This window comes from Acartia tonsa, chromosome 5, assembly GCF_053477335.1.
Source record: "Acartia tonsa isolate MP-2025a chromosome 5, ASM5347733v1, whole genome shotgun sequence".
Taxonomy (NCBI): Eukaryota; Metazoa; Arthropoda; class Copepoda; order Calanoida; family Acartiidae; genus Acartia; species Acartia tonsa.
The window spans coordinates 44,137,493-44,147,311 of record NC_137264.1 but is presented as its reverse complement, the minus strand read 5'-3'; the positions used below and the strand labels follow the sequence as shown (position 1 = coordinate 44,147,311).

Below are 9,819 nucleotides of genomic sequence, written 5' to 3'. Positions count from 1 at the left end.
CTTAATTTCATAGATGTTTTATTTAAGACAAAAAATGCATAGTTAAATAATTATTATATTTTATTTACAGATTTTGCAAATTACAGTATATATTTATCACTTTCTAATAATTTCATTTTAAAAGTAAAATTTTCGCCTAGATATTTAAATTTTATTGATTTAAATTTAAAGTTTTATTTAGGATTTATAGTTTGAATCATCTTTACAAAGGTGATATTTAATAATTGGAAAAAGGAAGGCAATGAATTTTGCTGCATATATTTTCATTCTATTTCGGTTTTATGCAAATAAAATGTGGCCTTTTCATTTCCTTGCTTATTTGGTTGACTTGACCAATATAAAGTAGGGTACATTGGTGTATCCATTTAATGATTACATATTTTTGGAGTAAAAATTCAATTTTCGGGTTTTTTCTCCACAGAAGAGATATCATTATGTTCTTCTGCTATATTTATTTGTTTGATGGTTCTTGCAAAAAAGATAATTTGCAGTGATTTTGTCTTTTTGCAAGAATTATATATTTTTTTTTCATCATTTGTATATATATTGTAACTTTATAAGCCCTTATTGTGGGTTCACTTTTAATAAAACTCTGTAGCACTTTGGATGAATAAATTTTAAAAGAAAAAAATCACTGAAGTTAAGCAACATTGGGCCAAGTTAGTACTTGGATGGGTGACCGCCTGGGAATACTTGGTGTCGTAGGCAAACACTTTTCCCCCCTCCCCACTTAAACTCTCATTGTTGATCTGTTTTCTTTTGGCATTTGTTGACTTGTCTCAAGGTGTGTAAGACCATCTGCCAAATTTGTCCACCAGATGTCAGCAGAGTGTACGCTCATATTTAGCTTAGTTTTCACCTTGTTTTTTGGCCTTCGTGTCTGTCCTGACAACTGTTAAAAAAACCAAAAACATCTCTATCAGTACGACAAATAGCACTGTAAGGCTAAAAAATACTTACAATGTTCCTTTATATTATGAAACATGATCATTTTAGATTGAACATGTTACAGAAAACAATTGTACATATTAACTCTAGTAACTTTTCATCTTTGTCTAAAACGACCAAGCTAATATTGCTTGATTCACTTCTACAAGAGGTGTGTATCAGCTCTGCTTCGATGGGTCGCTCACCTTGAGTCCGCTCGGGTTGAGTGTCTGTCTTAGTCAGTCACAAACATCTTTATTCAGGGTTAAAGAGAACCCACTAATAACTGAAAACTAGACAAAATAATAAATGAATGTTATATACATTTATATATACAGTCAAATTTTATTGATTTTCTTCCCAAATGGCAGTTTCCGAAAAACTAGGAAGTATGCAGTAATGTGTATTCACACATTGTTTTCATACAGGCCATATAGATAAGACAAAAAAAATAGAAAAAAGATAATAAGCAATAAATAAAATCATATTGGAGAGGAAAGAATGATAATAGGAAGTAGTTTCCTGTACTGATGTGCGTTTTGCAATTAAATCACTCCACATTTTCTCTTCATTAATGCATTTGCATTTAATGTACGGCACATTTTCCATTGATAGATGTCTACGGCCATACCATGTTGAAAGCACCAGTTCTCGTCCGATCACTGAAGTTAAGCAACATTGGGCCAAGTTAGTACTTGGATGGGTGATCGCCTGGGAATACTTGGTGTCGTAGGCAAACACTTTTTTCTATCCGTTAAAAAAATGAAATTACAATTCTTGTCAAAATATGCGTCAGCCGGGAATCGAACCCGGGTCAACTGCTTGGAAGGCAGCTATGCTCACCACTATACCACTGACGCTTGCTTGCCAGTACCGGCCTGACACATTCACATGCATTGTGACTTGATTTCGGTTTTTCTTCAACTACTATCCAAAATGTCACTGCCGTGACCAGGATTCGAACCTGGGTTACTGCGGCCACAACGCAGGGTCCTAACCACTAGACGATCACGGCTAGAGACACTTGCAAGGGCCTAACACTGTTAGCAAACATACAGCTATGCTCATACTTGTATTACAACATACGGCTTCCATTAAGATCTGGTCTCGTCACTCACTATACAGTTTCCGTGGTGTAGCGGTTATCACATCTGCCTAACACGCAGAAGGTCTCCGGTTCGATCCCGGACGGAAACATTATCCCACGTGGTCTAACGGCTAGGATATCTGGCTTTCACCCAGGAGGCCCGGGTTCAACTCCCGGCGTGGGAAATCTTTTGACACAAGCAGCCGAACAGTTGTAAATGAAAAAGATAATTGGAAAGTGTCCCAGACATTTCAGCCTGTGACCACTAGCAAGAACAGTGGTTGTGGTTTCAATTTTACTCTGGCTCTAATTAATTGACGAGGTGGCCGAGTGGTTAAGGCGTTGGACTGCTAATCCAATGGGCTCTGCCCGCGTGGGTTCGAATCCCATCCTCGTCGTAAGTTTTGTTCAGATGTTGCATTTTCTCTCACACATACAAAAATGTTTTCCGTTACCGGGAATCAAACCCGGGCCTGCTGGGTGAGAGCCAGCTATCCTAACCACTAGACCATAACGGAAGGATATCTATGCTGCTAAGCAGTGCAGACTCTAATAGAGAATCTACTGAAACTGGCTTTCTCAATTGTACAATAATATAAGCCGTCTTTAATCATTTGGGCAGATTTTGGCTTTACTTCGATCCACCAGTTGTTAACCTGCCTCCGTGGCGCAATCGGCTAGCGCGTTCGGCTGTTAACCGAAAGGTTGGTGGTTCGAGCCCACCCGGGGGCGCACATCATTTTGTGGATATTATTGTGTATATCAGACCAAAAAAATGTCCATCTCGGCAGGATTCGAACCTGCAATCTTCTGATCCGTAGTCAGACGTGTTATCCGTTGCGCCACGAGACCCCTGTTATAGCTGTGGTGACATACACACCCAATATTTTTGTACTGCAGAAAAGTTTCAACAAAGCAATTGCCTCCCTGTTCAGCAGGTTCCTTAGTGTAGTGGTTATCACGTGTCCTTCACACGGACAAGGTCGCCGGTTTGATCCCGGCAGGAACCACAACATTATTTTTCTTCTGTGCAATTGTAAGTTCAATTCAAATACATAATCGGCGGCTAAAATGAACCAATTACGACGTGTCTCGATCGTGCCATTCGAAACTCGGATTCAACCGAACCTAGCCAGGCCAAACTCTGCCCTGCCCAGAAAAACAAATAACCAGCGTTTCGGAGCCGTTTGATTTCTGGAAATACGGCTCCGGATCCGGCTCCAGCTCCGGCTCCGACCTAAAATCAAGAAAAACTCGACATATTGTTTTCCCCATAAAAAATATTTTTTATTTTTGACTTTTGAAGGTTTTAAAAGTTCAATTTTTGATACAAATGGACTTGAAAAACTTAAAAGGGCATTTGCACATGACAAAACAGAGTTACCAAATTATAATTTGTAAAAAAATCTCTTCATTTATCTAGTCCGGAGCCGGAGCCGTTTTTAACGAGAATTACAGCTCCGGCTCCAGCAAAATATGGCGGCTCCAAGGCTCCCGGCTCCGGCTCCGAAACACTGCAAATAACTACAATCAACCACCCCACTTGTACATATTGGCTCGTTGGTCTAGGGGTATGATTCTCGCTTAGGGTGCGAGAGGTCCCGGGTTCAAATCCCGGACGAGCCCATGCGAATACTTTTTCTTCAATTTAAATTTTAAATAAGTAACTAAAAGGTTGCGTTAGTTAACACGTGGACCATTAAAAGAACCCTGCAAGAAACACATGTACGTGAAAATTTTGAAAGATTTCCATTGCTCGTGATAGAAATTTAGAAGTTAAACTACGTAGCCCAGAAATAAAATGATAAGCTTATTTTCGTCGTTAAATTTAGATAGTGGGTTTTTCAGCAGTCAAATCGGTGTATTTCTTGCAGTAGTCGGTCAAATTCTTATACTAATAACGCAAAATGTTCGTTTTAAATAGCATTTACAAATATTACACGTGAGATAAGTTTAAATAAAAAATGTATTTAAAAACAGGACATATAATTGTTTTTGTTTTCATTTTCTAGTTAGATAAGATTTACACAAGTTAATGATATATACAATGGTTAGATATTTTTGCAGTTGAATTATTTTTTTCCAATGTATTGCAGATATTTATCCAAAGACAAATGAAGTTGCCACTATCTAGATAACAACAGTAAAAATAGTAAAACAGGAATACGGGTATTGTGAAATCAGCCTTCTATCTCAAATAGCAGCCAAGAATATCAAATAAAGCGTGTTAAAAAAAATAAAAAATATAAAAAAAATCGCTTCTCTCTTTAAAAAAAAAAACCCCCACAGTTTTGGTAAAAAACTAAAAGAGTGACCCAATTCATGTCCAAGCAATGACAATGAGAAAACGGTTTGGAATTTTGAATCTACTCACCTCTCCAGAGTACTACAACTCGAGACCTAGCCCTTGTGGAAAATTTTTCTCTACGTGTAGAGTGCATATTTTATAGCAAATTAAGACAGTTTTGTCTTTTTTAAAAAAAGGATAAACTGTCTAAAGCTTTGGGTCATTTTTTGTTAGTTTTTGACCAAAACTGTAGGGTTTGTATTGAAAAAAGTGAAGCGATTGTTTTTTTTTCTTCCCCAACACACTTTGTCAAGATTGATACTCACAATCGGTTCTCTAGTTGCAGCCCAAGAAGACAGCAAGGTCCTATGGTGTAATGGTTAGCACTCTGGACTCTGATTCCAGCGATCCGAGTTCAAATCTCGGTAGGACCTATATATTCATCTTTTTGAAATGCTATATTGTTGTATTTTTGAACTTCATTTGTCATCTCACTTGGTGTGTAGGCCGTGATAGCTCAGTTGGGAGAGCGTTAGACTGAAGATCTAAAGGTCCCCGGTTTGATCCCGGGTCGCGGCATGTTTTGTTATTTTGTTAGCAATTATTTTGTACGGCTAAAATAATTGAGGCACCACCAAGATTCGAACTCAGGATCTCCTGTTTACTAGACAGGCGCTTTAACCAACTAAGCCATGGCGCCTATTGTACCTTCGTGTGACACACAGTTGTGGTAATAACATAGGAATGCTGATAGGAAAAGAAAGAGGAACTGAAAAAGGTAGTGATCGCCCAACGTGGGGCTCGAACCCACGACCCTGAGATTAAGAGTCTCATGCTCTACCGACTGAGCTAGCCGGGCTGTGACAATGGGCGCGCAATGTGTTTCATATAGCAAACGTTTTTCTTTGTACCTGTAATAATGGCGCCAAATATAACCAAGTGCATATCTAGCAGTCGTGGCCGAGTGGTTAAGGCGTCTGACCAGAAATCAGATTCCCTCTGGGAGCGTAGGTTCGAATCCTACCAACTGCGAACTCTTTTTACCCATTGTAACATTCCACACAAGTTTGTAATATGAGTTAAATTTCCACATAAAGTCACATTGCATGTGTCAGCAACGTTGGTTCAGTGGTAGAATGCTCGCCTGCCACGCGGGCGGCCCGGGTTCGATTCCCGGACGTTGCAGCAGTGTTTTGTTCAAATATTAGCAAATTTTAGAACCAAACTTGAAATATTTGATAAGTTTGGGTTAATTTAAGTTATATATATAGATCTAAAGAGGCTCGTCGGTCTATTAATATTAATATTATTGAATTTTAAAAATGTAGCTTGGAGATGCGGGGTATCGATCCCCGTACCTCTCGCATGCTAAGCGAGCGCTCTACCATCTGAGCTACATCCCCTTGGACAAGTGTTGGGGTTCCGGACTGTGTTTTGCATTTTTTGTGTCACACCTAACTAAGATTGCCCTGTTACGCTCGGTAAAACAGTCCCGAGTGTCTGTTGCTGTCACCAACCCTCGATAGCTCAGTTGGTAGAGTTGCAATGCTTGTTCTGCAGACATCCATAGGTCACTGGTTCAAATCCGGTTCGAGGGAGGAATACTTTTTCATTTTATCTTTCTTTTTTTCCACACAGTAATATCTTTTTTTTTGCAGTAGAAAATGTTATTCATGGTCAGCTGACAGAAAGAAATGCAAGAAGATTTCAAATTTTCTCAGTTTCCACACCTGTTATAAATTCCTCGATAGTCTAGTGGTGAGGATCTCCGCCTGTCACGTGGAAGGCCCGGGTTCGATTCCCGGTCGGGGAGGACATAACCGTTTACAAAGCTAGAGAGACATGCTTTTCTACAACAGGCAGTCTGCTCGCCCACAGCTCTAGCTTCAACATGGTAGGCATATTTTTTGTTCTTCATAATTTATCTTTAACATCATTGGGCCCGGGTAGCTCAGTCGGTAGAGCGTTAGGCTTTTAACCTAACGGTCCAGGGTTCGAGCCCCTGCTCGGGCGCTACCATTTTGCACTGACGCACGCTAACACAGCAAAATTTGTTTGGCCCGTAGGGGGATCGAACCCGTGACCTTCGCGTTATTAGCACGACGCTCTAACCAACTGAGCTAACGGGCCTACACACAAATGTAGGACTCAAAACTTCGCATACATATATACATATATGTGAGTTCGAATCTCACAGCTGACAAACTAAACTTTTACCCCTTGTCCACAATCAGATTCCCTCTGGGAGCGTAGGTTCGAATCCTACCGACTGCGAACTCTTTTTACCTATTGTAACATTCCACACAAGTTTGTAATATGAGTTAAATTTCCACATTAAGATCTCAGTAACCGCTGAACCGCTTGGGGTCTACTCTTCAGGGACTATACCCACTGGTCCTGTGATGGTTTTAAGCTATTTTCCTGGGGGGTGGGACACCCCCAACCCCCCCCCTAAAACAAAAAAAAACACCCCCAAAAATTTTTTTTTTTACATTTTTTGTAAAATCTCAGTAACTGCTGAACAAATTGGGCTCTACTCTTCTGGGAATATACCTACTGGTCCTCTGGTGGTTTTAGGCTATTTTCTAGAAGGGTGGGACACCCCAACCCCCCTAAAAATAAAAAATCCCCATTTCCAAATTTTTTATTTTTTATTTTATTTTTGTAAACAAAAACCAGTAATTGGGTTAGGGGAACCCCATTGCACCATGGGGCGAAGCCCCATTGAACCCCCCCCCCCCTTTTAAATTGACATCTTTAAAAAGTTGTTGCAATTATAGGTATTAAATAAAATTTACAGAGAAGAGTTTTCAATTTTTGTGCGTATGTGGTCCAGTCAGTGGGACTATCGGAGCTTATGCTCACTCCGTACGAGATATACGGTGAACAACCAGTGTTTAATTTTTATGAATTGAAATTTTTGCGCATACGGCGCACAACCTGGGTTTAATTTTACCAAAGAGTAATTCGGCAAAGAATAACTTTTTGAAAATAAAACTATAAAATTATTCTGCAGGGTTGACTTTCCATTACCTCATGGGGCGAAGCCCCACTAGTACTGGATATAGTATAACTATACATCTATGTATATATTTTGACGGGGAAAGTTTCAATTTAGGTTGCTTATATGGACCACATTTATTGGTCAGTTCATTCATCCAGTAAGAGGATAGGAATTGTATAAATAGGGAGATTGAGGGTATCGTTGTTTCGCATCGTATTATAGACAGTTTTCCGCGGATGTAAAAGAAAAAAAATAGGGGATTAATTCTAGTTTTTTTTTCTGAAGGACTCGGCACATTTAGTACAAAAAGACAAAGGTATTATTCGCAACTTTGACCCTAGTGGCCTCTATTCACCTTTCAATAGAGGTGGCTTGGAGTTTGATCCTCTCAGGGGCTGATATTTAGCCAATTAATTCTATTTGAATTTGCCGAAGATTAAATATTTTGTTGAAGTAAATTTGGAGTAAAACTTGTTTTTTAGGTGTAACTGTGAGGGAAGTGGGTAAAAAGGGTGAAAAAAGGGGAAGGGGGTTGATTTGAAATATTCACTTAGAATCTTTTGTCAGAATCACATTCCTTTTTCTCTTGATCCTCCAAGTTCAGTTTTAGTTGTTTTGAAAAAGAAAAATGGTGTTGTTGTAATATTTATCGGGGGGCGGTTTCTCTTGTGAGGCTGAAAATACACTCCTCCACGATAATTAAAACATTCACGGTATATTCACTGTGAAGGAGAGCCATAGTTAGCGATATTATTTGATACAAAACAGTCAGTTAGACAAACATCCTGTTGCTTTTGTTTGAGGATGGTAAAAGTGTAACTCTCCAAAGCCTTGTATGTTTCTTAACTGAAAATGAAGAGATCTTGCAGCTACGGATATTAAGGGATAAGACAATGGACGATCAATTGATATACATCCACAATGATAATAAACAAAGTCATCCATTTGTTTATCAAAACTAGGTATAGTTTGAAAAGTTTTGACAGAACTAGTCAAAACTATTAGAATCAATAAAAGTACTCAAAGTCTATGAGTCAACGAATAAGGTAACGTGTTTATAGAATATTGAATACCTGTATTATTAAGAGTCCAATTTCCTCTCCCTACCTGGCTTTTAGACATACTATCTTGTTTCTGCAACTGACACTGCTAACTGTCTTTAATCAAAGATTTGCAAAAACAGAAAACAGGGACGACAATATACAATAAAGCAAAGCTTAACAAATCAAAGCTATAAAACTAATACACAAAGATAATATGACCATGGAGTAGATATTCTTTTAATATAACACCATACTGGTTTTCAACCTTCAGCGGCAAAGCATCCTATTAATGTCACACACCTGGCATAGCAGCAATAGGAACCATTGATATTTTTTTTAGGTTTGTCAAAGATCATCTGGAAGACAGAAATTGGTTAACAGATTTTAAAATTGATATGGACTGATGGACAAACCCTATACGAAGAAATTCTTTGCAGTGCAGATAAGACTTAAAGAGCTCATGAAAACTTTTTACATTAACGGCTAAGATGAACCAGTTCTTTAAATAAGTACTTTTCTTGCTTTACTTTCTTTGTCAAAATCAGTTAGTAATTAGATGTGTGTTTGTTAGTATTCAAAATCACTTATTACTTTCTCCCCTAGATGATAAGTGCGCTGCAGCTTGTAATATAAATAGAAAATGGTTTAAAAGGACACAAAGCAGTAAAAACTCCCTTCTTATTTTGAAGTAAATAAAAATAAGGAGAAGGGGTAGTTAGGTAAGGTTTAATGGAGAAAATTAAATAATACCTCCTATTTTTCATATAAGATAAGGGGGTTGGTTATCAGTGCTCAATCGGGAAAGCACCATTTTGTAAGAGTAATTTGAAGAGATGCTTCGCTCCAGGTATTTGAACCAAAAATATATCGAGCAGTCCAGATATATCCAATAAAATCTGGGTAAACCTTCATTCTGGACCGATCTTTCAATAATTTTGAGGGACCTTTTTTGATTGGTCACTAAAAGGTTAAAGGCTATTTTGAGAGATCCCACATAACCAAGATATGGATTCGAAAAAATACCGCACCCCCCCCCACAGTAGGATTTTTGGTCATTTTTTAAATTTCCTTAATTTTGAGTTAAATGTACCAAAGGCTAGTATTACCATTCAAAAGTTGCCATACAACAGATTTTTGATATACTACAAAATTAGGCAAAATACAGCCGTTTTGCTGAATATGGTCAAAGGAATTTTTTTTAAAAGTGAATTTTTTCATTAAAATCATCATACATTGCTTTTTCTACTTTTTCATTGATATAGACAGATGTTTCTACTTCAAAATGCCAAGAAAAATAAGAAAATTTGTCATAAATCTGTAATTTAAAATCGAAGAACACCTCAAATTGCATCTTAAAATAACATGTATTTTTTACGTTTAAAGGTTTTTCTAACTTGGGGCTACGAGGTACCAAAAGTTATTTAGGCCCTGATTAAATTTAAGTATTTATAGTTCAAGATTAGTTCATAAC

The 9,819-nt window shown here is 37.9% G+C and overlaps 1 long non-coding RNA gene and 20 other non-coding genes across 22 annotated transcripts in view; 14 read left to right on the top strand and 7 right to left on the bottom strand.

Moving 5' to 3' along the window:
• The first annotated feature begins 636 nt into the window (after window positions 1-636).
• Window positions 637-9,819, top strand: part of LOC145319610 (uncharacterized) — a 61,799-nt gene continuing 52,616 nt past the window's right edge. For both annotated transcript variants that reach the window (XR_013879967.1, XR_013879965.1), the window contains exon 1: window positions 637-1,099. This is a non-coding gene — a long non-coding RNA (uncharacterized LOC145319610). The remainder of the gene's footprint in view (window positions 1,100-9,819) is intronic.
• Window positions 1,545-1,663, top strand: LOC145320443 (5S ribosomal RNA). Its single transcript, XR_013880227.1, has one exon. It is a non-coding gene; the product is annotated as a 5S ribosomal RNA (ribosomal RNA).
• Window positions 1,716-1,787, bottom strand: TRNAG-UCC (transfer RNA glycine (anticodon UCC)). Its single transcript has one exon. It is a non-coding gene; the product is annotated as a tRNA-Gly (tRNA).
• Window positions 1,871-1,942, bottom strand: TRNAH-GUG (transfer RNA histidin (anticodon GUG)). The gene has a single exon. It is a non-coding gene; the product is annotated as a tRNA-His (tRNA).
• On the top strand, window positions 2,052-2,124 carry TRNAV-AAC (transfer RNA valine (anticodon AAC)). Its single transcript has one exon. It is a non-coding gene; the product is annotated as a tRNA-Val (tRNA).
• TRNAE-UUC (transfer RNA glutamic acid (anticodon UUC)) lies at window positions 2,128-2,199 on the top strand. The gene has a single exon. It is a non-coding gene; the product is annotated as a tRNA-Glu (tRNA).
• TRNAS-GCU (transfer RNA serine (anticodon GCU)) lies at window positions 2,331-2,412 on the top strand. Its single transcript has one exon. It is a non-coding gene; the product is annotated as a tRNA-Ser (tRNA).
• On the bottom strand, window positions 2,461-2,532 carry TRNAE-CUC (transfer RNA glutamic acid (anticodon CUC)). Its single transcript has one exon. It is a non-coding gene; the product is annotated as a tRNA-Glu (tRNA).
• Window positions 2,673-2,746, top strand: TRNAN-GUU (transfer RNA asparagine (anticodon GUU)). Its single transcript has one exon. It is a non-coding gene; the product is annotated as a tRNA-Asn (tRNA).
• Window positions 2,952-3,024, top strand: TRNAV-CAC (transfer RNA valine (anticodon CAC)). The gene has a single exon. It is a non-coding gene; the product is annotated as a tRNA-Val (tRNA).
• Window positions 3,569-3,640, top strand: TRNAP-AGG (transfer RNA proline (anticodon AGG)). Its single transcript has one exon. It is a non-coding gene; the product is annotated as a tRNA-Pro (tRNA).
• TRNAQ-CUG (transfer RNA glutamine (anticodon CUG)) lies at window positions 4,664-4,735 on the top strand. The gene has a single exon. It is a non-coding gene; the product is annotated as a tRNA-Gln (tRNA).
• On the top strand, window positions 4,808-4,880 carry TRNAF-GAA (transfer RNA phenylalanine (anticodon GAA)). Its single transcript has one exon. It is a non-coding gene; the product is annotated as a tRNA-Phe (tRNA).
• On the bottom strand, window positions 4,928-5,001 carry TRNAT-AGU (transfer RNA threonine (anticodon AGU)). Its single transcript has one exon. It is a non-coding gene; the product is annotated as a tRNA-Thr (tRNA).
• TRNAK-CUU (transfer RNA lysine (anticodon CUU)) lies at window positions 5,088-5,160 on the bottom strand. Its single transcript has one exon. It is a non-coding gene; the product is annotated as a tRNA-Lys (tRNA).
• TRNAS-AGA (transfer RNA serine (anticodon AGA)) lies at window positions 5,252-5,333 on the top strand. Its single transcript has one exon. It is a non-coding gene; the product is annotated as a tRNA-Ser (tRNA).
• Window positions 5,416-5,486, top strand: TRNAG-GCC (transfer RNA glycine (anticodon GCC)). The gene has a single exon. It is a non-coding gene; the product is annotated as a tRNA-Gly (tRNA).
• TRNAA-AGC (transfer RNA alanine (anticodon AGC)) lies at window positions 5,632-5,704 on the bottom strand. The gene has a single exon. It is a non-coding gene; the product is annotated as a tRNA-Ala (tRNA).
• On the top strand, window positions 6,043-6,114 carry TRNAD-GUC (transfer RNA aspartic acid (anticodon GUC)). Its single transcript has one exon. It is a non-coding gene; the product is annotated as a tRNA-Asp (tRNA).
• On the top strand, window positions 6,242-6,314 carry TRNAK-UUU (transfer RNA lysine (anticodon UUU)). The gene has a single exon. It is a non-coding gene; the product is annotated as a tRNA-Lys (tRNA).
• On the bottom strand, window positions 6,358-6,431 carry TRNAI-AAU (transfer RNA isoleucine (anticodon AAU)). The gene has a single exon. It is a non-coding gene; the product is annotated as a tRNA-Ile (tRNA).